Source organism: Spermophilus citellus, assembly GCF_964194105.1.
Source record: "Spermophilus citellus genome assembly, chromosome: 6".
In the NCBI taxonomy this organism is placed as follows: domain Eukaryota; kingdom Metazoa; phylum Chordata; class Mammalia; order Rodentia; family Sciuridae; genus Spermophilus; species Spermophilus citellus.
Genome location: NC_138187.1, coordinates 106,839,243 through 106,866,924, shown reverse-complemented (window position 1 = coordinate 106,866,924; position 27,682 = coordinate 106,839,243). Strand labels below are relative to the sequence as shown.

General features: G+C 33.9%; 1 protein-coding gene and 1 pseudogene across 14 annotated transcripts in view; both read left to right on the top strand.

Moving 5' to 3' along the window:
* CEP170 (centrosomal protein 170) overlaps positions 1–27,682 on the top strand; it is a 127,763-nt gene that overhangs the window by 912 nt on the left and 99,169 nt on the right. The window lies entirely within an intron of this gene.
* On the top strand, positions 25,509–26,368 carry LOC308652062 (poly(A) polymerase alpha-like; annotated as a pseudogene). The gene has a single exon. The product of its transcript is annotated as a poly(A) polymerase alpha-like (transcript).

Genomic DNA, 27,682 nt, shown 5'->3' with positions numbered 1-27,682 from the left:
AGGGTGTGAGGTGGCTAGGGGAGGTCACACGGGGCGCCTTTTGGACGTGTCGGGAGGGCGTGGAAGACGTGGTGTCACGCACCCAGCCAGGCGACTTGCACCCGGCGTAGGCTGAGGCTCTGTAGTAAACCCGGGGAAGGAGAGGGTAGCTTCCTGTGGGCTTCATTGTCCTCAGATTCAAATGTAGGATTTTGGTGTGGTTCCCTTACATCTTCTACAAGGGAGCTGGGAATATTAGCAGCTGCCAAACACAGGGCGGGAAGATGTGGGATTTATATATCACATACAGATTTATCTCATAATCTATTTTCCTGGTGTTCATTAGGGTTTTACTTATTTTCCCCATCTAAGAATATAAAGATAGAGACTATACCCGCTGGAGTTCAAGTCTGTCAAGGCGATCGATATAAGATTACTAGGTAACTATGAAGACTAGGCTAGGAATGGCCTGACAAGGAAGCTGATGTGTAGCCAAGAAGTGAACCAGCAGAATTCCCCCCCCCCCCATTGGGTGGGTATTCTTGTTCCTAAGGGACTAGATTAGGATAATCTTTCCGTTTTATTTTATTTTTTTAACAATCAAAACAAAACTTTGGTATATTGTTTCTGAAATTGTTTATCTTTTATTCTATTAAATGAAAATTCACCTATTTGGAAGGAATTTGTTGAAGCAGATGATACATTTGGTTGAAAAATGCATATTTTGGGGCTGGGAGCTGTAGCTTGGTGGTAGAGCTCTTGCCTAGCACTTGTGAGGCACTGGAATCCTCAGCATCACATAAAAATAAATAAAATAAAGGCACACTTTTCATCTGTAACTACAAAAATAAAAATAAAAAAAGAAAATGCATTGTTTTAAAATGATTTGAATCTTAAGCTTACACCAGCAGAAGACAGAACAGAGAGGAGCATATGAAGTAATAGTTACCTTATGAATTACAGTTTTTAGATTTTCACTGAAATTACCCTACTTTATGCTTCGAATACTTAGAATTCTGGAAATAGTGCATTGATGAATAGCAAGTTACAATTTTTTTTTTTGCCATTATTTTAAAGAAAACCAGAACTGCTTTCAGTTTTTTCTCACTTTGTAGATACTGTAGATTTTTGGTGGTATAAAATAGAAGAGTCTGAGTACACTTGACAGACAGGGGAAGACACAAATTCAACTGGAAGACAGAGCCAAATAAAACCAAGATCTATTCTGCAGTGTGGTTTCTCCTGTGCCACCCTAGGCCTCCCACCCTGTACAAACTTATGAAAAGCTTCTCTGCATGCTCTTTAAGCTGTCTGTGTCAGTGACTTTGATTTTCATAGTTGGGTTAATTTAGTCATCTTTGTGATGTAAAAATAGTAATTTTTCTGAAATAGAACTTTAGTTTCAGAAAGTAACTTCCTGTATAAAGAAAGATGCCGCAACATGTGCTTTTCATAAAAAGAAAGTTTTGGAAGGGTTTTCCGGTTCTTTACTATAAAATATTTTAATATTATTTCTTGAAATTCAGTGAGATTTTCTAATAGCATGATCAAGTCTATAAACTGTGCAAAAATAAAATTTCACATAACAAAAATATATGAAGTTTATTTTTTTTTGATTAGTGAATTCTAATGATTTTCAATTTAAACTAGAATTTACCTTTTAAGAAACATTAACTTTGTTTTTTATTGGGTTAATTTTTATTACACATTGCTTTTTTAAAATTTTTTTTATTATTATTTTTTTATTGTTGGTCGTTCAAAACATTACATAGTTCTTAATATATCATATTTCACAGTTTTACACATTGCTTTTTGGTTGCTTTAGAATTTTAATTCTTTAATTGTACACTGTACTTAGTAGGCATTTTTTTGAAATTTATTTCCCATAATTTAATCAAACTTTAAGAAAATAATCCATAATTAAATTCAGTGTGTGAAATTATATTCCCTCAAACTTTAAATGTATTTTATTGGTAACTTTCATGGTGTTCTAAAATTATTTTACATGGGAATAACTAATCTGCATGTTTCCTGTCTTAGCACTAGAATAATGAAATTTACATTGTATATATAGGCATTATTCTGCATCAAATCAAGGTGCTTTCTGAAATTCTATGCTTAGTGATTTGTTTGTTCCTTGTGTGTTTCTTATTCTTTTTTATCTACCAGAAAAAAAGTTTTTATTTTGCATCTGATAGCAATCAGATGAGTTCCCATATAGTACTAAGTGCTGTATTTGTTTAAACTTCTTGTCTATATGTTTTTTTTAATTCAGAAAATTCTTTTCCAGGAAAATATTTTTTTCCCTTTATAATTAATGTGTAATTCTTTTTCTTTTTCTTTCTTTATTTTTTGTTGGTACTTCAGTTCTTTTTGTTTTTTAGAAAGGGTCTTGCTAAATTCCCAAGATTGGCCTGGAACTTGCAATTTCCCTGCTTTAGACTTCTGAGTATATGGGATTACAGGCTTGTGCTATCACACCCAACTCTTCCTTTTAAACACTGGGTTGTTAAACATTGCTAATAAGTATCTAACAGGATGATACTTAATTGCAGACTCAAGTGTCTGTATAGTTGCAAATTATTCTAGAAATATAACAAAAGGTCAGTTACATACTATCTGAAAATGTTTCATGAGTAGATAATATGTATCAACCTGAGAATTATAAGAAATAGGTTTACTTTTAATGGGGAGAAATCTCTGATCATCTTTTTTATTAATCTTACTATTAATAATGAAGATTTTTTAATAACTACCCATGATGAAATGGGCTTTGATTTATTAACTCAATTATTTCATGAGGAATGAGTTTTAACGATGAGTTAGCCATTTTGATATGTAAAGAGAATAAGAAAACATCTGTGGTTGATTAAGCTGGGTATATTTTCCAGTTTAGTTGAAATGATTGTGTAACAGTATAATTTTTTTTTTTTTTTACTCAGAGTGAATAACATAGCTGTATTTATAAAGCCTACTTTTATATAAGCAAAGGTAGAAAAGAAACCAACAAAAGGTTAAAGAAAACCTCATAAAAATTACACGCAAATAGAGATTGCATACAGTGGAAAAGAATCCCAAGCATGCATTGCTTAGATTTGAATAGCATATGATACATAGCAAAGAACAGATTATTATTTAAGTGTATTGATAATCAACAAATTACATAGAAAATATTGTACTTTGGGACATAAAGTTTATTAAGTGAACTATACCTATCATGTATGGAACACCTGCTAAATGTCAGGCTGTGTGTGTGTGTGTGTGTGTGTGTGTGTGTGTGTGTGAGAGAGAGAGAGAGAGAGAGAGAGAGAGAGAGAGAGAGAGAGATTGCATTTAATTTATGCAGCAGTCTTAATAAACATATTATAAAAATACATTTAATTCCACATTTAAAGTGGAAGAAATTTGAGGCTGTTTTTAATGTCACATATAAAGGTTAGAGCCCATAAATGAACCTTTGGCTTTTTGACTAAAGCCAAAATTGTTTCTGTTCATCTTTTTGAATTGGAGCTTAACCAGTCATCCATAAAATATGCCACCCACTACTAATATTCCTTAGATACTAATGAACCTAATGAACCTTCATGGAGACATGAATACTTCCCTGAACATAGAAGAATGACCATTTACCCTTCAGAAAGTATAATGGAAAGATTTTTACAAAAATTGAGCCAATATCTTCTTTGTTATCTAACTTCTTGTTGCACTCTATCTTTTGGAGTAAAACACTGTAAAGTTTTTCTCAAATTTATTAGCTCTCTGCTGGATTTTCTTTTATTCTAAATTAAATGTTTCACTACTTCTAGTTCACATGTTATGGCTTCATTTGCCTTTTTCATCTCTGTCAACTGAATTCTGTTAGTTTTATCAGTGCTATTCTTTTTTTCTGATCTAGTTTTCATATTTAATTCTGTAATTATGGTCTGAATTCAGAGTGTAGTAAAACTATTCTTTTCCTTATTTCAAACCATACACTTGTGTTTACAGTTTTTGTCAACTCTTTAACAAAACTATTTGTGTTTATCTCCCAGTTCTAAGCAAAACACACTGAGAGAAATATGTTATAGCTTTTAAAGTTATATTTATGTAACTCAATGGGTTATTTTTGGAGATGCTGTTCTTCTGCTTTTCTAAAATGAAATGATAAATAAAATAGGCTTTCTAAAATTAAATATGTTTAGTAGGTACAATAGATGCTTTTGCTATTTGTTGTAGATTTTTGTTTTGTTTGAATCTTTTTAATTAACCAATAAAATATTAGCAGCCGTATGTTGGTTCTCTTTGTTTATTTATTTTTTAGAAAAAAAATTTGGAAATCACTGATGCAGTCAACATAAACCAACATCTTTATATTTAGCTAGATCTCTGTATTTTTGTATATACACATAGATGATGTTTTTGAAGCACTGTTTTACTTTACTGCATATTAAATTTCATCTGCTCAAGTGTATCCATAGTTAAAACTTGTTGAGATCTTCTTGAATCATGTCATCTAAGGGATTAGTTTCCCTTCCTGGCTTTTTGACATTTATAAACCTAACAAGCCAGACCTCTAATATCTTCATCCTGGTTATGTACTGGATATAGCCAAGGACAAAGCCATGCAGACTTCTAAATAGAATAAATGTTACATAAACAAAATATGCTTATGGGAAAAGGGTGACAAAGGCAAAGAAATCTACCTGGATTGTGTGTGTGTGTGTGTGTGTGTGTGTAAATGGTTATATCCACCCAGTAGTATAGTATTGGGTGAATCTAGGAGTTTGGGTGATAGGGATTATTTTATAATAAAATGATATAAAGTTAAGATAGAGCTATGAAAATAATCTGTAAAGAGAGTGAATCATGAAAGACTGGTACTTTAAAAAATTTTTTCAAGGCATCAGTACATTCACATCATTCAAAAATCAAATAACATTGTTACTGGAGTCCTAAGCCGGAGGCCTAACTCTCAGGGTACCAACAGATCAAATTTGGCCACCTGCTGCTTCATGAGTTCAATCAAGAGAGCCAAACGGTGGTGAAGTCAGAATGGAATTTATTTTTCAGTATGGCTCTGCTGGGGAGAATGGGGGTGGGGTGCCTACCAGCATCCTAAGCCCTATCTTGGGGTACTGACAAGAGCTTTGGGTTTATACAGGGGAAGGTCAAAAGCCCAGGGGCAAGAAGTATGCCTAGGCAAGCAGTCTTGGTCTAAGTGTGGTCTGGTTGATCATTGTCTCTGGGAGTTTCTGACTTTGCCCAGGAAATCATTATTGCCTGAGGGGGCAGTTATTTTCCTGTCTTGAAATGATCACTATTCTACTAGCTGTCATGAAATGATTGCTCTTGCTTGAGGGTGGGGCAGGGGCAGCCTCACTTGCTATCACAGGGTTTATTGAATTTAAGAGGATGTGTTGGGTGGGTAGGGAGAGAGAGAACAAGTTAGAAGGACAAAAATGGAATTAGGACAACAACTTGGCCTCTTCCAGTATTTTAAAAAGAAAGTATGAAAATTCTTTTTACCCATGTTCTTCATGTGCTGACTTACCACTTTCCCTCATCTAGTAAATAAGTTCTTCCTTATCCTTCAACTCTAGCAAATATAAATATGTTCTTAGCCTTTCTTCCCTTTCTGACACAAAGATAGCTTTTTTACACACTGCTATACATCATGAGGGCTGCTGTTGTTGAGTAGATGGGAATATTCTCTCCACCCCACACCCCACCCCTCTGAGAAGGTAATATTTAGTAGATTTGCATTCATTAAAGAAGCAAGCCATGTAGGTATTTGGGAAGAGGACGGTCTACTCCACAGTGCAGTGGTGCTGGGATGAATAAATTCAAAGAACAAAGAGGCAACTGAGACTGGAGTTGAGTGAGCAAAGGGAAAAGTAGGAGGAACTGAGATTGGGTAGAGATTTTATTGGTTGGTTTTATTTAGGTTTTAAGGGAGTGCATTGGAAGGTGTTGAGCAGGAAAATGACCAAAAAAAATTGTATTTTAATTTAAATAATGGCTTTGGTTATTTTTTTAAATAATAGGCTAGAGGAGAGCAAGTATGGGAATAGCAAGATGAGCTAAGAAATATAATTGAGATGATCTAGACCAAGATGTCATTGTTTAAAGTGACAAGTGTTGGTGTTAGTGAAAGTAAATCAGCTTCTGGTTTAAAAAGTCAAGAATTTTGGACATGTAAAGTTAGGAATAATAGGTAGGAAAGGGGATATATAGGTCAGGAATTCAGAGGAGAGGTTTGGATTACAAATACCTAAATATTTAAATTTTAACTGTCACCAGTAGACTGCAAGAGATTACTTGAGGAGTTAAATAGATTTGAGAAGAGGCCCAAAATTGAGTCCTGATACTCTGGACATTAAAAACTTAGCAAAAGAGAAGGAGCCATCAGGAAAGATTAAAAGATGTGGCTAGGGAGATATGAGTAAACTCGTGAAGTATATTGCCCAGAAGCCAAGGAAAGACAGTATTTTTAGAGATAAGAAGTGATCCATTACCTATATCACCATTGGTAACCTGAATACTTCTTAAGAAATCAAATAATGTCCTCGTGACAACAGTATCTGAGAAAGTAGTTTCAGTAGACCTCTCTTCTTTTTGGTTTGTCAACAGGAATTCAGAAATATTCATAATTATTCTCCCTTGGAAACTACCAAATCTGAAGCCCTAAACAAAGTTTTATTCATAAGTAGGTCATTGCTGTTTCCTAGGTAGATGGGTGTGGCTGCTGCTGTAATTGAGGTTTTAACAGGAGATGCAGTGATGTTCAGCAAGAACTTTTCAGGAATTGCCTCAGTGTCACTATTTGTGTGATACTGTTTGTTGCTCACTATCAGAAACTCAGTTTCTTCATCTCTAAAATAAAGCTAGTTATAGACCAACTCAAACCTTAGAGGTTTATTGTGATAACCAAATAAATCAGATGTAAAAAGCAAGATAGGGATCTCCTTTCCGAATTGTCTCAAATGTGGTAAGAAAGGAAATATATTACCTGGGGTGAGAGGTGACAAAAATACTTTTCATTTTTAACTCTGTAAAAATAGCTTCATTTTTTTTTTTTTAAACTTTGTGAATTCTATCCTCTTAGGCCCCAATGAGGACTTTCCTCTTTGAACACGTTTTTTTTTTTTTTTTTTTTTTTTTTTTCCTGGGAGGCAGTCTACAGAATAAGGCTAGTCACATGTTACATGGAATAGAAAAAAAAAAGTACAAATTCAAAGCTGAGACATTAGTTAGGAATCTTGAACTCCAGGCAGTCAGCTTAAACAAAACAAAACAAAAACTGATTTGAGGAAACCAGAGGATAAGGGAAGTAGAGCCTACTTGAAGATGTGTGGATGTCCTGTATTTATTTTGGTGAAAAAGATACATTGCAAATAGAGGACATCAGTGGTAAGCTTTTTTGAGGCAGTAGGACTCTAACTTAAAAATACAAGGGTTGGAGGTGTAGATTAGTGGTAGATCATATGCTTAGCATGCATGAGGCCCTGGTTCAATCAATCCCTACCACTGGAAAAATAAGAACTAAAAATAAACAAACAAACAAAAACCCATAGTCTACTCAGTATTCATGGGGAATTGGTTCTAGGACTTCCAAGGATACCAAAATCTCTTAAATAAAATTGTATATTTGCATATATCCTTTCCAAATCTTGTATACTTTGTCATCTCTAGAATACTGATAATGTCTAATACAATGCAAAAACCTTCTACATAGGTGTAGTATTCTATTGTGCAAGGAATGATGTCAGACAGTCTGCACATGTTCAGTATAGGCACAATTTTACCTCCCAAATATTTTTGGTACGAGTTGCCTGGATTCCAAAATGGGGGACCTTATGCAACTGTGTATATCTTGAGGATGCTATAGAATATCATTATTTGCCATGATGGCTTAAGAGATACTTCACTGGACAATAATTTTAAATTGAAGGCCATTTTATTTTTCTAATGCTCTTTTACTCATTACAAAGCTATCCTTGTACATTGCAAAAAATTATAGAAAATATCATTAAGTCATGCTGGGGCTGTAGCTCTGTGGCAGAGCACTTGCCTAGCATGTGTGAGGCACTGGGTTTGATCTTTAGCATTGCATAAAAATAGATGAAGGCATAATATCTACAACTACAAAATCAAAAAAAAAAAAAACAGCATTAAGTCAAGAAGAATACATTTATAATTTCATTAGCTAATAATACCATTGTTATTTATTCTTAGTTATGGTTTAATCTGATAACATTTTATCACAGGATTAGATTTTTCTGACTATCATTTTTAATGGCAGCATAGGAATTTATATTTACCAAACTTGTAATTTACTTAGAATTTATGGAAATTAAAAGTGTTTTAAAAATTATAAACAACATTGCAGTGGATATTTCTAATTGAATTTGTGTTCAAATCAATGGTTTCCTTTTTTTTTTTTTTTTTTTTTCCTATTTCAGTACAGGGCCTGGGCATGCTTGGCAAGCGTCACTGAGCTACACCCTCATTTCCTTTGATTTCAAGAAATTAATTATATCAGGTGCATCACAGATAGAAATGGAGAATCCCATTTACTAATTTTTAAATGAAATTGATGCAATTCTCCTGCAAATCTATACCAGTATATGCTTATACCACTGATTTCTTTAATCCTTTACCAATTGCTGGATTTTAAAGAACTTTTAAATTCTGCCAACTCGATGAATGAAAAATTTTGTTTAAATTTCTCTTATCACTAATACTTAGGAATATCTTTAAAATGTTTATTGGCCATTGTATTTCTAGTTTGAACTGCTCATGTGTCTAATTTGAATTCCTCATTTTTTTTTCCTATAGGAGTGCTAATTATTTTTACTTGTAGCAACAACTTTGTCATAGGTGTTGTAAATTTTTTTTTTACAGATTGTTATTTGTCTTTTAAATTTTTTACCTGATAAAAATTTGTCATGTATGTATCCAAATTTCTCATTTCCCTATAAAGTCATCACATTGCACATAATTTTATTAAATATGTCTATATTTTTCTTATTTGTGATTTGAAATTGTATATACAAATGTGTTAATTCATCTAAAATATATTTAGGCATATTTAGCATGAGGTCTCACATCAGTTATTGCTCCATTATCTCTTCCTATTTGAAGTGTCTTACTAGTATTTGTTAGTGTTTTTCAGTATATTTAAGGGTATATTCAAGTTTCTACCTCTTTGGTCTCATCATTTTAATTTTCCTAGAAGATTATTCACTTAATTGAGATTTTCAAATTTCGAAGCACAAAACTATATATATATTAATTATATAATTACTTTATGAATTAAAAATATCATGTATGTGCTTATTTCATTTTAAGTTAAATATGAATGTGGAAAGAACAATAGAACCTGCCAAGAGTTGATAATAATTTTTTTTCAGTGAGCTTTTTTGATTTATCATTTTTGAGTTTATGTTTTTAATTCATTAATTTGTTTAAAAAATCTCTTAATACACTATTTGATGACTAGTGTACTAGTATTTATTTTTTCAATTTAGTTGAAAATGTCTATAGGCTATAAATTTTTTTTTCTCAATATAGCTATAAAAAGCATAAGCACATCACTTAGATTTTAGTATTTTTAGAATTCTTAGATTATTTGTTGTTTCATTCTCTTTTTTATAATGTGAAATGTAGGAATGCTTCATCAAAGAATGCTATCTTGACAACCATTTCTTTCTTCTACCTCTCAGGTATCAGGTTTTATAACTAGAACTTTTTTGCACATATTTTAAATTGTATCACTATAGTTGTACATAACGGTAAGTTTTGTTGTTACATATTTGTACATACACACAACATAACACTAGAATTTGGCCAATAGCATTCCCAAGTATTTCTTTCCTCCCTGCCCCTCCTGCCTCTCTCTGGTTCCTTTTGTAACTAGAATTTCTAATATCTGACATGTCCTTTCCTTTCCTGTCTTGTTGAGCCCAATTTGTAGTCCAGTCAAGTCTCTACATTCTAAATCAGCACATTGTGTTTCTTGTAGTCTGGAATCTGTTCTAGTTTGAATCTTTAGTTTTCACAGTTGTAGCTTACTACCCTTGTCCCTAATACTGTCATGTTGTTAACCTATTCAATCCAAGCTGAAGGCATCCAGTTGAGGGGTTAGAAAATACATATACATTTTCATGGTAAAGTTAAAATAATCTTTTTGTACCTCATAGAAGTGAAATCTTATAATACTTGTCTTTTGGGACTGGCTTATTTTACTTAGCATATTGTTCTTGAGATTGATCCATGTTATAGCATGGGTCAGAATTTCTTTTCTTTTAAGGAATGAATAATGTATGATTTTATGTTCATATCATATTGTGCTTATCTATTCATCTTTCCATGGATGCTTAGGATGCTTCTTTGTGTTAGTTGTTAACACCAATAATCTTTTATCTATTTTAGTTGCTTTTTTTTTTAAATTTCAAAATTGCAGATGCTATTCTTCAAATGAAATAATATGTCAAAATTCTTTAGGCTAGCTAGGCCTGGAGATTTCCTCCCTTAACAAAATTCTCGTATTTTAATTTTCTCAGATATTATCACATTACAACATATCTCTAGTGAACCATTTAGATACCTCATGGTGTCCTGATAATGATGAGCATAATCACTTTAAGCACGAATGACCTAAAGAATTTTATGAAAGAATGGACTTAAAAGATTCAGTGACAGTTGAAATGTTTATTGAACACTTTTAACCAAAAGACTTTAATAATTGATGTAAAAATTATAATGATACGCCTTTGTAAATGAAAATAACAACACTCTTTGTGCTTATTTGATTAGATTGCATTTTTTCTTTCCAACATGAATTATTTTATCAGCTATTTTCCAGGCTTATATATGTCTTCCTTAGTATAGATACTCATGTTATTTATTTGTAGAGCTGATGTAGCTAGAGTAGCTACTAGGCATATGTGAATATTTGAATGAAAATTAATTAAATAAAATAAAAATTAATTTCAGTTTGCATTAGTTATATTTCAAGTGCTGAATGTGGCTAGTGAATTAGATATTTTAGATGTTGAACATGTCCATTATCACAGTTTTGTTACACAGTGCTGCTTATATTTATAAGCATGATAATTTAATGTAAGGGTAAAAAGAAAAAATTGCATTATTTAGGCTAGTGATTATTATGGTATTATTATAAAATGCATTGTGACGTTCATTAAAAACATTCTTGCTTAAAACATATTCTTGAGACTTTTTAGTTTTTCTATACTTTGAAATTGCATTTCAGCTTTCTTGTGTTTTATCAATACTCTGATGAAAATTATTTATACTGACCTCCCAAACAGTTGATGTTTAGTGGATGAGAAAATGTATTGAAGGTAAACAGAAACCATTTTTATAGGGCAGGTGAGATCGGATATCTAAAATCAATGAAGACATCTGGCAGAAATAGAAATTGTTGTCAGCTAAGAAGGATAAATCAAAACATCTGACTTTCAGAAAAAGGTCTTACAGACCCTTAACTCGTACAGCTTTCTTCCCATTGTCACTCTGTATAGTTTGTTTTCAATTCTTTGAGACAGCTTTGTGTACTTTTTCCTGCTACCAGTGCTTTGTGACCTGACAGAGATTTTCAGGTTCATCATTGTTCAGTGAATCTAGAAATAGTTTATAGTTCTTTCAGATCTGATGTTTCTAATTCATGCTGTACCCTAACTCAGCAAATTTGCATCATTCTTCTAAATTAGCTGATTTTTTGGTCTGTGGTTTTAATTACTGATTAAAATTCTTTGGCTTTGTCAGAAAATCTTGGGGCTTGCTGGTGGCCAAGGAGGAGGCTGAGAGTACATTGAAATGAGTGAATTTTGTATGAAACTGTCAGCATTTATTGCTCAAAAAAGAGCATCGGAAAATGTTGTTAGGTAAAAATATATTGCTTATCAGTCATTCTCAAACTCATCAGGCAAATATGAGACTTAGGAATTATTATCACCCACATCATTTTAAAGTGTATTTAAGAAAGAGATAAAGGATATAATGGTTGTGGGAAAAGCCTAATTCTCAATAGCTAGAGTCCCAGGTTTGAATATAGATTGTTCTTATTTACTACTATTAGATTCATGACCAGGGTAAAGTTTTTCAATTTGGTTTTCATAAGGAAAAATTTTCTTACATGCTTGTTTTAATAGTTAAAAGAATGCAAAGGTAAGAAACTAGTAAAGTACACAAAGGAGAGGTACCTGATGTTTGAATCTAAGTCTTAATTGGTTTGTTGTGTAAAACAACAAAATTATGTTTTAATAAGAGTTGTCCAGTCCCCCCAACCTGTCCCCAGAACTAGGGATTGAATCCAGAGGCGCTTTACCACTGTGCCACATCCCCAGCCCTTTTTATTTTTATTTTTTTAGTTTGAGACAGAGTCTCACTAAATTGCTTATTAAGGCCTTGATAAATTGCTGAGGCTGGCCTCAAATTTGTGATCCTCCTGCCTTAGCCTCCTAAGTCTCTGAGACTACAGCATGTGCCACTATGCCCGGCAAGAGTTGTACAGTTTTATAAAAGAAAGCAAGTCAGACTTTACATTTTTTATAAACTTGCAGAGAAAATGTGGCAAGAACTTTTAATGCCTAAATAATCTACATAAAAGCATAACTTGTTTTCTCTTATTTTTTAAACATGTTATAAAATGTTTTTTATGAAGGAATGTTTTATTAAATTGCTAGATTTTCTCATCAAATCTAGATCTTTTGTGAAAATGTATAGTAAAATTGGATACAGAATATGTGGTTCAGTATTTGGAATGTCATCTTCACTTGTTTTTATGAAAAGTATATTGTTGTTACACAAAATTACATATAAGAGGTTGTGAGGGGAAAGGGGGGGAAACAAGGGAGAGAATTGAACAACAGCAGATGAGGTAGAGAGGAAAGATGGGAGGGGAGGGGAGGGGGGATAGTAGGGGATAGGAAAGGTAGCAGAATACAACAGTCACTAATATGCCATTATGTAAAAATGTGAGTGTGTAACCGATGTGATTCTGCAATTTGTATTTGGGGTAAAAATGGGAGTTCATAACCCAATTGAGTCAAATGTATTAAAGATGATATATCATGAGCTTTGTAATGTTTTGAACAACCAATTAAAAAAATAAAAAAAATAAAGAAAAGTATATTGTTTTAGTTTTAATGCTATTTCAGGTTAGAATAACAAATTATATTTGTTATTGATACATATTTAATTACTTAAAAATTCATAATGTATATGGCAGATGGTAAAGGTGAAACTTGGAGCTCTCATTCAAAAATAACCATGAGTATATGAGAGCAAAATTTTCCCAGTATTGAGTTCACATGAGCATGGAGTAAGTATCTTGGTAGGAATCCAAGAAAAGCACAGCTGTGGTTTTATTTATTTATTTATTTATTTGTAGTACAAATAAGTGTGGGGATTTAAAATAAATAAAATTTTTCTTTTTGAATATATTTCATTATCTGTTCCATATCAAGTTAATTATACAGCAAAGTTGAATTTTTGAATATGTTTTGAGCATATGTCCCCTTCAGAGATATTTCTCCTGATCACCCATCCTAAAGAGCCCGCCCTAAAACTGTTCCATAAAGCTTTTCTCTGTTTTTTTTCCCATCCCACTGTCAGTAAGTTGTCTTTTTTTATTTATATAGGTATTTGTTTTTGCTTCTATGAGATTAAGAACTTTTTGTCTTTATTCCTATTTTTCCCCTCATATATCTTCAATGCATAGTATGTGTGAAGGAATTAAAAAAAAGACTAATTCATTTTATAATCTATAAAATTGGAATCTTCTATAATTGGGTGATAATGTTTATGTCCATTTCCTAGAACTTACAAAATATTTGTAGTTAAAAACAATTTGTGTGTGTGTTTGTGAATTCTATTCATATACATGAAGTTCTTAGAATAATGTCTGATACATAGTAAGTGGTCAATAAATGCTTCCTGTTATAAATAGAAGACTACAGTAGAAAGATACAGTTCTTAGCTGGAATGCAACTTTATTTATTTTATTTTTTAATTTTCAGTAGTGTCAAAATGTTACCAACTGACTGAGAGTTCTATTTCAGATAGAAATCACAATAGGTGAACTACAGCTCCCTTAAGTGTTAACAACTCTAGGCTTGAATGCTCACAGCTCTTAGTTTTCCAGGAGCCAGAGCTAGCACCTTTCCATTGCTCTTTGTTGCTCTCTGTTATTCTCTGGATGATAGCCACTCTTGGTGTTACTAGCCCAGGCCACTTTCAGTCCAAGCATAGTGTTACCTGCTCTTAGTAGAACCAGTTTAGACATCTGTATTTGGCATAAAAATCTTGAATAGGCAAAATATAACCATTCCAAAGAGGCTTCATTAGGACTTATGTTGCAGCATAAGGGGAAACAGTACTTGAATTGTTCTAGGGAGTGTATGAGAAGCCTACATACGTAGACTCACTCAGACCCAATATATGCACAGTGTTTTGGCTGCTAACTACAGACTTTCTACTTAGTCATAGGTTGGGGAGGGGCTTCTTACAGAACAGATTGAGAATAGCTGATGGGCTGCAGAAAGGTAGACTCATCCACAGAGGCTGTGTTGGTGGAATCTTGTGGGATGGACCTGCTACTGAGCTGATGCTGCCACAGCAGAAATCTTTCAGGAGCCACAGGGTTTGGGGGCCATACGTGGGTGTCAAAGATGAGAGAAAAAAGAAAAGAAAATATATGCTCAGGAGTATTGGGCCCTTCCATTCTGTCCCATAATGACAGGTTTTTAGGAATTTTTTTTATTAGGGACTAAGGGAAAAAATGTGAAATAGGAATCTTGAATTTATACATTTGTTTTAAAATTTTCTCTTATCCTTTTAGGTTCTTGGTGTGATGTAAAAAGACTTGTTACAAATTATAGAAACCTATGTGCCCTTCCACACTGTGGCTAAATGAGTTCATTTTAAATGGTTTATAAACTTTACTGCTGGTTCAGATGACAATTTCAAAAGGTGAAGCTTATCACCTCATTTGCTGTTGTGGTTTGGATATGAAGTATTCTCCAGTAAACTCATGGGATAGATAATGCAGGAATATTCAGAGGTGAGATTATGAGAGCTATAACTTAATCAGTGTATTAATGAATTTTATGGATTAATAATTCAAAAGGACTACTATACTGGATGGTAACTGTAGGCAGGTAGGGCATAGTTGGAGAAATGAGGTCACTGGAGGTGTGCCCTTGGGGATTATATCTTCCTACCCCCTCTGCTTCCTGACTACCATAAGGTGAGCAGCTTTCTTTTTCTGCCATGATGCTTTCCTTGTCTTGGACCCAGAGTGATGAAGTTGTTCAACTATGGACTAAACTTCTGAAACCATGAGCTTTAAATAAACTTTTTCTTTTAGTTATTTTTCTTTTATTCTTTGGTACTAGGGGTTGTACCCCTGGATACTTTACCACTGAGCTATATCTCTAACCCTTCTTATATTTTATTTTGACCCCTTCCACCACGTGGCCTGCGCAGTGGTTTCATTAATGAGGTTCTAGGCATAAAGTTAGTTAGAAGAGATCGAAATAAAACACACAGACCAGTTACCTTATTTATATTGCTAGGTCCGAGACGGCTCCCCTCTCTGGTTCCCACCTCTAGCTGCCCAGCAGGGCAGCGAGGATTACTCAGGGCTAGCAGGAGAGAGAGAGAGCGAACACGCCTGGGAGTAGCCCTTTATTGGGGAACAAGAGATTCAGGGGAGAATTCCATCCAATGAAGGTTGAGGGGGGGCTGCACTCCAAGGTCAGGGTCAGTGATTGGGTCCCCGGGGTCAGTGGTCAGGCACACCCCCACATGGATGGGCTCTCTCATCAGGAAAGGGTCGGGAAAGCTTCGACTGAGCCAAAGTGCCTCAGGCCCTTAACGGGAGTCACCCAATCACGTGTCAGAATGGCTTCCCACAACCCCTCTTATTTTTTATTTTAAGCTGCTAAAGTTAGCTTCCAACTACTTCAGTCTTTCGAGTCACTTGGATTGTAGGTGTGTGCCACCACAACCATCTCTCTAAATTGTTCTTATCAGGTGTTTTGGTTATGGCAACCAAAAGCTGACTAACACATTTACCTTTTTTTAAAAAATTTTAATTAGAAAAATCACATCAGTCAGAAAACAGCTGTACAGTAGTAGGCCAAGCCCATAGAGATCATTATCATTCTTTTATACCTCATAGTAACAGAAGAATAATTGTCACATGGATGCAGAAGTAGATAATGTTTTATTTAAAATAAGAAATGCACAAGTTAGAGGAAGGCATTTTCCTTTCTTTGTGGACTGGTAGTCCTAATGTGAGACCAGCTATTTTTCTGCAGTATAGGAGTTGTGGTGTAAAAGGAGATTTATTCTCTGTAAAGCTATCTGGTGATGAATCAGCTGATTTCCAGAGCATTTGGGTCCACTGTCCTTAACATATGTTTTCGCTCAAGTAACTACATATACTGATAATATAATAGGTTCCCCCCCCCCACAAACCTAATAATCCGAACAGTTTTTTTTTTTTTTTTGCCATGAGTTGTGCCATACACTGTTTTGTAGTTCTGTTGTAATGTTACTATATATCAAGCTCACTCAACCCTAGTATTAAAGTAATTAAAACCACTCAGACCCCTCTTACCATCATTAGTGTTTAAATTATACATGAGTAAAAGTAATGTTTTTAAACATAAGCAAAAGGAGTAAAACATACATAGTGTCAAGAAGCAGACCTTAGTAAAGCTATGAGCTCTGCTTAACTAAGGTTTTTGTTTGTTTTGGTTGTATAATTTTTGTTTAGAATTTAAAGCTTAAATATTAAAATTTTAGTCTATTATATCCTAAAATGAACTCTATCCTAGCAGGAGAGTCAATTTTTAAAACCAGTATAATTCTAGGAACATGGAAATAGAACTATGATGCTGGGTTAGTGTTCCCGTCTATCTGTCTGGCTTCCAAATGTTTGAACTGTAAACTTTTATCAGAGAGCTGCTGAAAAGGGAATCATATGTAACAAGGGATAAAGTATAAGAAAGAGATTGGCTGAAGAAGGTCATGACTAGGATTTAATCGCTACATTTAATTGCTAACAAAATTTAGATGATTAATTTCTCACTTTCTGCCCCTGAAGATTTCTGGTTTATTCTTATTCACCTCAAGACTTATAGCAGCTCCAGAACTACTCATTGTTTCATTAAAAATAGAAGATCAAAGCACTTATTATAGGTGAAAACATTGGGCTAGACTTGAGAAATGTCTCTGTATTTCAGCTCTGTATTAACTTGTAATAATATCATCTCCAGTGTCCCCATTTGATCTGGAAAAATGATAACCTCTTGTTTGTAATAGTACCATTTTTGGCTTATCATTGTCATGGCATCTTTGAGGAACATTTTCTACAGACTGAGTTCCTTGAGGCAAGAAAGTCTTTTGTTTGACCTTCTGGGCCTGATATGCTCAGGGTACTTGGATTTGGTAGACTTCTCCATATGTTTGTAAAAAGAAGAAGGATAAGGTGGAGGAAGATAGTTTTCCTGACTTCAAAGAGATTAACAACTAGAAGCATAAACATGTAGTTAATGATAAAAATTATTGTTTAAATTGTAACATAATAAATGATTGAACAAGTATTAATGGAACTCTTCAACCCCAGAGCTGCCAAGGCCCTTTTACTGTTTTCCAATCCCAAAGAGAAAACTTAGAAGATTCAACAGAGAGGTTTTAGGCATTTTATTACTCATGTACTCCTCAGTGGTGGCTAGCCTGGATTCAGTGGAGGCCTGCACCCCACTTATTGGGCAGAATTTATATAAGGTAGGTTGCATACCTATTGTGCAGGTGGATTTCTTCAGATGTTTTATGAGTACATTTTTTTACTTTACAACTAAGTTCACTCTCCTTTGATGCTTACCTAAAGATTGGAGACAAGGGAAATGGCCACTTTCCCCTCTCCATTTCCTTTGTTATCCTTATCTCTCTGCCTGGAATAATGAGCTTTCCTAGGCACTGAGTAGTGTTTACCCCAACAAGTACCACAGAAAACAAGAATAACTAGTTAGCTTTGCCTTGGGGAAATGGGAACAGACTTATAGAAATGCAAATCTGCTATTTTTGTATTTTGTCATACTCTGAGATTCATTTCTAAACATTGAAATTTTTAATAAGCACAGAAGATAGACTGGTATCATTTTGTATTATAATCTAGTCTACTTTTGTTTGTTTGGTATTGGGAATGGACCCAAGGGACTCTTTACCACTGAGCTATCTCCCCCATCCTTTTTATTTATTTATTTTTTTGAGATACGGTCTCACTAAATTGCCCAGGCTAGCCTTAAAAGTGCAGTCCTCCTGCCTGAACCTCTAAGTTGCTGGGCTACAGTTTTCCACTGTGTCCAGCTTCTATTCTGCTTTTGAGATCAAGTTGCTATAGTATTGGAAAAAACAATGAGAATTGCTGGTGTGGGACATGCAAGAGTTGTAAGTTTTGCTTTAGTTATATTGTTAATCACTTCAAATGAAGCAAAGAAAATTAAATTTATTTCTAAATAATTAATAGGACTTACTTTATATATAACTATTAAGTGAGGTTTCCTAGAATATTTTCTATTTGTAATTAAAGCTCTTACCTGTTTTCTTATACACAGAACATGAACAAATATTTAGAGTTTTCTTATTCACAAATTATGTATTAAACTATTAGGACCCTGAATCTACTTAAAGTTAAAAAATCTAGGGCTGGGGTTGTGACTCAGTGGTAGTGTGCTTACCTAGCATATGTGAGGCTCTGGGCTCAATCCTCAGCTTGTGTCCATTAAAAAAAAAAATCTAGGGGCTTGGGTTGTGGCTCAGTGGTAGAGTGCTTGCCTAGCCTGTATGAGGCCCTGGGTTTGATCCTCAGCACCACATATGAATAAACAAAAGTTAAAAATCCATTGGCAGGAGCTGGGGTTGTAGCTCAGCAATAAAGTGCTCCTCTAGCACATGTGAGACGCTGGATTTGATCCTCAGCACCACATAAAAATAAATAAATAAATAAATAAATAAATAAATAAAGGTATTGTGTCCAACTGCAACTAAAAAATAACTATTTAAAAATAATCTAAATCATACACAGATTAATTAGTGAGTAATGAATGAATATATGCCATGTGGTCCAATCCCTGATACTAAATTTTTTTTTTGTCTCTTAAATTCCTCATTAGATAAAATTCTTTTATTATATTAGACACTAAATAGGAATACCCAGCATATATCAGATTTCTTTTTTTCTTTTTGTTTTTGCGGTGCTAGAGACCAAACCCAAGGCCTTACACATGCCAGGCAAACAGGCAAATCCTCTATCACTGAACCACATCCCCAGACTCTCCAATTGCTTTTATTGAATTAGAGAACTTCAGTCTTCTTATTTAATTTGGTAGAGTGATATTTCTTTTAAACAATAGTATCTTACTTCTAGAATTCTACTGTCTACCAATTAAACATCCCCAAATTGCATAACTGAAGCCTTCAGAGAAACAAAATTTGTGTTTTAAAACCTGTAATGAGAACATAAGTATAGGTTGAGTATTCTTGTGAAAAATGCTGGTGACCAGAAGTGTTTCAGGTTTCTGAGTTTCTTGAAGTTTTGAAATATTTGTATAGGCTTCACTGGTTGAGCCTTTGGAATCTGGAAATGTGCTCCAAAATCCATAACTTGGTGATTATCATGTAAGATTTCAGATTTTAGATTAGTGATGCTCAAACTGTAAATTATTCACCAGAGCTGTTTTTCAGATTTTATTTGTTCAATTTAAACCTAGTTCCAGAATGTTTACATTATTTTTTAAGTGATTGCAGGAGGGAATATGATTGTAAAGATGAAAAACAGCTATTGGTAAGAAAGTAGAAAACCAAAAAGCCATAAAGAATATAACTACAGGAACCTAGTATTAGGAAAGATGCATCCATATTCTATGTTAAGTTCTGAGGAAGTAACTATTTTACAACATAGTTTATGAATTGTTGGTAATCTAAACATGAGCCACTAATAAAGTTAAATAGAATATTTAGTATTTTTAGTTGTAGAAAATAGGTAAATGTGAAGTGTGCTTTAAATTACTTCATTGAAAATAGTAAAACTAAAAACCGGTATTGATACTATATGTAGCTTTTTAGGCTTTGTAAGCCATATGGTCTCTGTCACAGCTATTGTGAAAGACATGGGTTTGTTCCAGTAAAACTTTATTTACAAAAATAGAAAGCCATATTAAGGCAATATGTTCTTTTTTTTTAATTATTTTATTGTTGGTTGTTCAAAACATTACATAGTTCTTAATATACCATATTTCACAGATTGATTCAAGTGGGTTATGAACTCCCATTTTTACCCCGTATACAGATTGCTGTGTCACATCAGTTACATTTCCATTGATTTACAAATTGCCTTTCTGGGCAATCTGTTCTTTAAGAGAAAAAAACTCCAAGTTCTCTGGGAAACTTGAGTGGTCAAAATGTTGTTGTTGTTGTTGTTGTTGTTGTTGTTTTTTCCTAAGGTGGACAGAAACAAACAGTGTCACATAATGATGGTTTGATCAACAGTAGTTCACATACACAGTGGTGGACCCATGAGATTATGTTGCTTCCTGTGATATAGTAGCTGTCTTAGTTCATATAAATACATTCTATTGTGCTCATCTAATGATTCATTTCTTAGAACATGTCCCTGTTAAGTGATTCATGACTATAGAGATTCTCCTCAAATTACAATGGGGCTATATTTTAAAACTCATTATAAATTGAAAACACCATAAGCATTTCAAAATGCATTAAATTTACCTAGCTTACCAAACCTCATAGCTTAGAAATAGTATACTGTATATTGGTTGTTTATTCTCATGATCATGGGGCTGACTTGGAGCTTGCTGCCATTGTCCAGCATCATAAGAATGTTGTCACATTACACATTGTTAGCTGGACAAAAAGATGAACATTTGAAGTATGGTTTATATGAATATATCACTTTTGCATCATTATAAGGTGGAAAAATTGTAAGTCAAACTATCTCAAGTAGAAATTATACAAAACTAAGTGAAATAAGATTTTTTATTATGTCTCCAGTTTAAAAACAGAGATAGGGCCAAGTGGGGATTAAACCCAGGGTCTCACACATACTAGGCCAAGTGCTGTAATTACCATTGAAGTACATCCCCAGCCCTCTTAAAATTTCTTGTAATGTTCTTATCCTTCTTGCAATGCTGTGAGATGATATAATACCTTTTATTTTTAAACATCTCAAGTAGAAATTATACAAAACTAAGTGAAATAAGATTTTTTATTGTGTCTCCAGTTTAAAAACAGAGATAGGGCCAAATGACTTTAAAAAAAAAATCACATTAAAAATTATCATAAAATACAGAATTCTCTCCTTATTCCCAGGGGATATCTTCCAAAACCGCCACTGGATAGCTAAAACCATGAACAGTACCAAACCCTATATGTATTTTGTATTGTCACACCTGGGATAAAGTTTAAGCTACATATTATAAAATATTAACAATAACTAATATAAAATAGAACAATTGTACAGTTATAATAATATGTTATTATAAAATTCATGAGATCATAGTCTCTCTCATTCATTTTTTATTTTTATTTTTTGCAGCAGTGGGGATTAAACCCAGGGTCTCACACATACTAGGCCAAGTGCTTTACCATTGAGGTACATCCCCAGCCTTCTCAAAATTTCTTGTAATGTTCTTATCCTTCTTGCAATGCTGTGAGATGATATAATACCTTTTATTTTTAAACATCATCTTATTTTTTATTCATTTAAATACCAAGACTGTTTGAATTAATCATTTTGAGTTTAACAGAGTTAATAATTAAGCAGAAAAATGTTATGTTTTAAGTTCATGACATGGAACATTTAGAATTGAATTTTTTATTTGTTCTAATTAGTTATACATGACAGTAGAATGCATTTTGACATATCATAAATAAATGGAGTATAACTTCTCAATCTGCTGGTTGTAATGTTATACAATCACAATGATCGTGTAATCATATATGTACATATGGTAATAATGTTTGATTCATTCTACTATTCTTTCTACCCCCATATCGCTTCCCCTTCCTTCACTCTCCTCTGCCTAATCCAAACTACCTCTGTTTTTCCCTAGCATGCCCCCCTACAACACTTACTGTGAATTAGCATCCACGTACTAGAGAAAACATTCTGCCTTTGGTTTTGTGGGATTGGCTTATTTTGTTTACCATGATATTCTCCAACTCCATCCATTTACTTGCAAATGCCATAATTTCATTCTTCTTTAAGGCTGAGTAATATTCCATTGTGTATATATACCACATTTTCTTTATCCATTCATCTGTTGAAGGGCATCTAGGTTGGTTCCATAGTTTGGTTGTTATGAATTGTTGTGATTTTAAGTCGTTTGGGCATAAACCAGGGAGTGGGAGTGGGGTCAAATGGTGGTTCATCTCCCAGTTTTCTGAGGAATCTCTATACTGCTTTCCAGAGTGGTTGCACCAGTTTCAGTCCCACTCATATATTGCTGGTGGGACTGCAAATTGGTGCAACCACTATGGAAAGCAATATGGAGATTCCTCAGAAAATCTTCTCTTTTAAAGAGCCAGAAAATCAAATATATAGACTTTGTGGACCTTATAGTCTCTGTCCCAGTTGCTCAGCTTTTCCATCATAGAGTTGAAAGCAGCCATAGACAATATGTAAAGAGATCTGGGGTGGCTGTCTGAGGTATGTGTGGTAAAGATTTTCTCCCATTCTATAGGTCTCTCTGCACATTTTTGTTTCCTTTGCTGAGAAGAAGCTTTTTAGTTTGAAGCCATCCCATTTATTGATTCTGGATTTTACTTCTTGCACTTTAGGAGTTTTGTTATGGAAGTCAGTTCCTAAGCCAACATGGTAAAGATTTGGGCTTACTTTTTCTTCTATTAGGTGCAGGATCTTTGTTATATTGTGCAAGTCTTTGATCCACTTTGAGTTGAGTTTTGTGCAAGGTAAGAGATAAGGGTTTAATTTCATTTTGTTACATGTGGATTTTCAGTTTTCCCAGCACCATTTGTTGAAGAGGCTATCTTTTCTCCAACAAATGTTTTTGGAGCTTTTGTCTAGTATGAGATAACTGTATTTATGTGGTTTGTCTTTGAGTCTTCTATGCAGTACCATTGGTCTATGCATCTGTTTTGGTGCGAATATGATGCTATTTTTGTTCCTGGGGCTCTGTAATATAATTTAAGGCCTGGAATTGTGATGCCTTCTGTTTTCCTTTTCTTGCTAATGATTGCTCTAATTATTCTGGATCTCTTATTTTTCCAAATGAATTTCATGATTGCCTTTTCTATTTCTGTGAAGATTGTCATTGGGAATTTAATAGGAATTGCATTAAATCTGTGAACACTTTTGGTAGTATAGCCATTTTGACAACATTAATTCTGCCTATCCAAGAGCCTGGGAGATCTTTCCTTCTTCTAAGGTCTTCTTCAATTTCTTTCTTTAGTGTTCTGTAGTTTTCATTGTACAGGTCTTTTACCTCTTTTTTTTTTTTTTTTTAGATTGATTTCCAAGGTGTTTTTTTGTTTGTTTGTTTTTGAGGCTGTAGTGAATGAGGTAGTTTTCCTACTTTCTCTTTCAGTGGATTCATCACTGATGTATAGGAATGCATTTGATTTATGGGTATTGATTTTATATCCTGCTATTTTGCTGAATTCATTTATTTTAGAAGTTTTCTGGTAGAATTTTTTTGGGGGGGATCTTTTAGATATAGAATCATGTTGTTGGCAAATATTGATAGTTTGAGTTCTTTTCCTACTTGTATCCCGTTAATTTCTTGCTGAACGAAGCAGCTCAGTGAGATCCTATCCCTAAATAAAAAACAAAATAGGGATTGGGATGTGACTTAGTGGTTGAATGCCCTGAGTTCAATCTGTGGTACAAAAGAAAAAAAAAAAGAAGAAGAAGGAGAAGGAGATAGAGGGCATCCTTGTCTTGTTCCAATTTCCGGAGGAAATGCTTTCAATTTTTGTCCATTGAGATGATGTTGGCCTTGGGTTTAGCATAGATAGCTTTTACAATGTTGAGGTATGTTCCTGTTACCCCTGTTTTGCTAGTGTTTTGAACATAAGGTGGTGCTGTATTTTGTCAAATGCTTTTTCTGCATCTATTGAGATGATCATATGATTCTTGTCTGTAAGTCTATTGATGTGATGAACTACGTTTATTGATTTCCGTATGTTGAACCAACCTTGCATTCCTGGGATGAACCCCATTGATTGTGGTACACTATCTTTTATTATGTTCTTGTATGTGATTTGCCAGAATTTTATTGAGAATTTTTACACCTATGTTCATTGGGGTTATTGATCTGAAGTTTTCTTTCCTTGATGTGTTTTTGTCTGGTTTGGATATCAGGGTGATACTAGCCTCTTAGAATGAGTTTGGAAGGGTTCCCTCCTTTTATATTTCATGGTATAATTTGAAGAGTATTGGTGTTGATTCTTCTTTGAATGTCTTCTAGAACTTAGCTAAGAATCTGCCTGGTCCTGGGCTTTTTTTGATTGGTAGGCTTTTGATGGAGTCTTCTGTTTCATTGCTTGAAATTGATCTGATTAAATTGTGTATGTCTTCCTGATTCATTTTGGGTAGGTACATTTGTAGAAATTTGTTGATGTCTTCAAGATTTTCAAAAAGATATTCAAAAAGATATTTTATTGAAGAAACTTTCAAAATAGTTTCTGATTATCTTCTGTTTTTCAGTAGTGTCCACCATGATATTTCCTTTTTCATCACAAATTTTACTAATTTGAGTTTTCTTTCTCTTTCTCTTCATTAGCATGGCTAAGGGTTTATCAAATTTTATTTATTTTTTCAAAGAACCAACTTTTTGTTTTGTCAATTTTTTGAATTGTTCCTTTTGTTTCAATTTCATTGACTTCAACTCTGATTTTAATTATTTTCTCTCTTCTGCTTTTGGTATTGATTTTTTTAGGGCTTTGAGATGTAATGTTAGGTCATTTATTCATTGACTTTCTGTTCTTTCAATGAGTGAACTCAGTACAGAGAACTTTCCTCTTAGCACTGCCTTCATAGTATCCCAGAGATTTCAGTATGTTATATTGATGTTCTCATTTACCTCTAAGTATTTTTTTTATTCCATCCCTGATTTCTTCTGCTATCCGTTTGTCATTTAATAGTATATTATTGAGTCTGCAGGTGTTGGAGTAGTTTCTATTTTTTATTTTATCATTGATTCTAATTTCATTACATTATGATCTGATAGAATGCAGGGTGGTATCCCTGTTTTTTGTTTTGTTTGTTTTGTTTTGTATTTGCTAAGAATTTGTGGCATAAAATGTTCTATTTTAGAAACGGATCTGCTGCTGAGATGAAAGAGTATTCACAAGGTTGGACCCAGGGCTGATGCAGGTCCTCCCTTCTTTCCTGCCTCAGTGGATCATGCCAAGGGTGACAGCAGTGGTGGTTTGGGGGGAGGATAAGTGACTGGGTGGTGCTGGCACAGGAGATGATGTCATTTCCAATTACAATGCAGGGATCACAACAAACATAGCCTCCACAGAAGCACTATGGCATTACTTCTCCTATTAGCTGAGCAGCCGGCAAGGAGACTGACTACATTCTAATTGACTTAGATTCTAATTGAGACTCTGAAGCCCTTTGTGTTTTTTCGAAGCAGAAGAGGAGCTATAGCACATGATTTTAAATTTGGGAAAATTAAATAACTTGGTGAAAGAGTGGATCTGAGAAATCAGTGAAAGGAAGAATATTCCACATTCTGTAATTGAAAATGTTGGAGGAACATTTTTTACATTTGGATCTTACAGGTTAGGAGTACATTCAAAAGGTGCTGATATTGATGCATTGTGTTTTACACCAAGACATGATGATGGAAGTGATTTTTTTCACCTCGTTCTATGGTATATTAAAATTACAAGAAGTTAAAGATTAAGAGCTGTTGAAGAGGCATTTGTATCAGTTATCAAACTCTGTTTTGATGGGATATAGATTGATATTTTGTTTGGAAGATTAGCACTGCAGACTATTCTAGAAGAATTGGACCTATGCGATGACAGTCTGCTTAAAAATTTAGATATAAGATGCGTAAGAACTCTTAATGATTGCAGGGTAACCAATGAAATTTTAAACCTAGTACCAAACATTGAGATCTTCCCGTTCACTCTGAGAGGTGTTGAACTGTGGGCCAAATGCCACAACATCTATTCCAATATACTAGGTTTGCTCAGTGGTGTTTCCTGGGCTATGCTAGTAGCAAAAATTTGCCAGCTTTATCCAAATGCAATAGCATCAACTCTTGTACATAAATTTTTCTTGGTATTATCTAAATGGTATGTGTTTAGATTATATTAAAATAAAATTGATTGTAGACACTGAAAAAATACAGTGTATTTTGCTCGTTGATGGATGAAATATCTATACATATTCTGTTGAGTCCAAATTATTGATTGTATTATTTAGTTCTATAGTTTCTTTGTTTAATTTTTGTTTGGAAGATCTATCCAGTAGTGAGAGAGGTATGTTCAAGTCACCCAGTATTATTGTATTGTGGTCTATTTGATTCTTGAAATTGAGAAGGGTTGTTTGTATGTAGATGATCCATTGTTTGGGGCATACATATTTCCAATTGTTATGTCTTGTTGATGTATAATTCCCTTAAACAGTGTGAAATGTCCTTTTTGGTCCCTTCTGATTACCTTTGGATTGAAGTCCACTTTATCTGACATAACATGGAAACTCCTGCTTATTTACATAGTCCACATGAGTGATACATTTTTTCTTATCCTTTTACCTTCAGTCTGTGAATGCCTTTGCCTGTGAGGCGAGTCTCTTGTTGACAGCATATTGTTGGGTCTTGTTTTTTAATTCGCTCTGCCAGTCTATGTCTTTTGATTGATGAGTTTAACCCATTAACATTCGGGGTTGTTATTGAGATATGATTTGTATTCTCATTCATTTTGGTTTATTTCTGTTTTTTAATTTGACTTAGTTTCTCCTTTGATTGTCTTTCTTTAGTGTAGTTTCTCCCTTTGCTGGTTTCACTTTTTTGTTTTTCATTTCCTCCTCATGGAATATTTTGCTGAGAATGTTCTGTAGTACAGGCTTTCTAGTTGTAAATTCTTTTTTTTTTTTTTTTTTTAAGAGAGGAGAGGAGAGAGGGAGAGAGAGAATTCAGTTTTCGGTGGATACAACATCTTTTTTATTTTTATGTGGTGCTGAGGATCGAACCCAGCGCCCTGCACATGCCAGGCGAGCATGTTACCGCTTGAGCCACATCCCCAGCCCAAGTTGTAAATTCTTTTAACTTTTGTTTATCATGGAAGGTTTTTATTTCATCTTCAAATCTGAAGCTTAATTTTGCTGGATATAAAATTCTTGGTTGTCATTCATTTTCTTTCAGAGGGTGGTATATGTTGTTCCAAGATCTCCTAGCTTTGAGGATCTGGGCAGAGAAATCAACTGAGATTCTAATTGGTTTCCCCCTATATGTAATCTGATATTTTTCTCTTGTGGCCTTTGATATTCTATCCTTATTCACTATGCTAGGGATTTTCATTATAATGTGTCTTGGTATGGGTCTCTTGTAATTTTGTACATTTGGGGTCCTGTAAGCCTCTTGTATTTGATTTTTCATTTTATTCTTCAGGTTTGGGAAATTTTCTGATA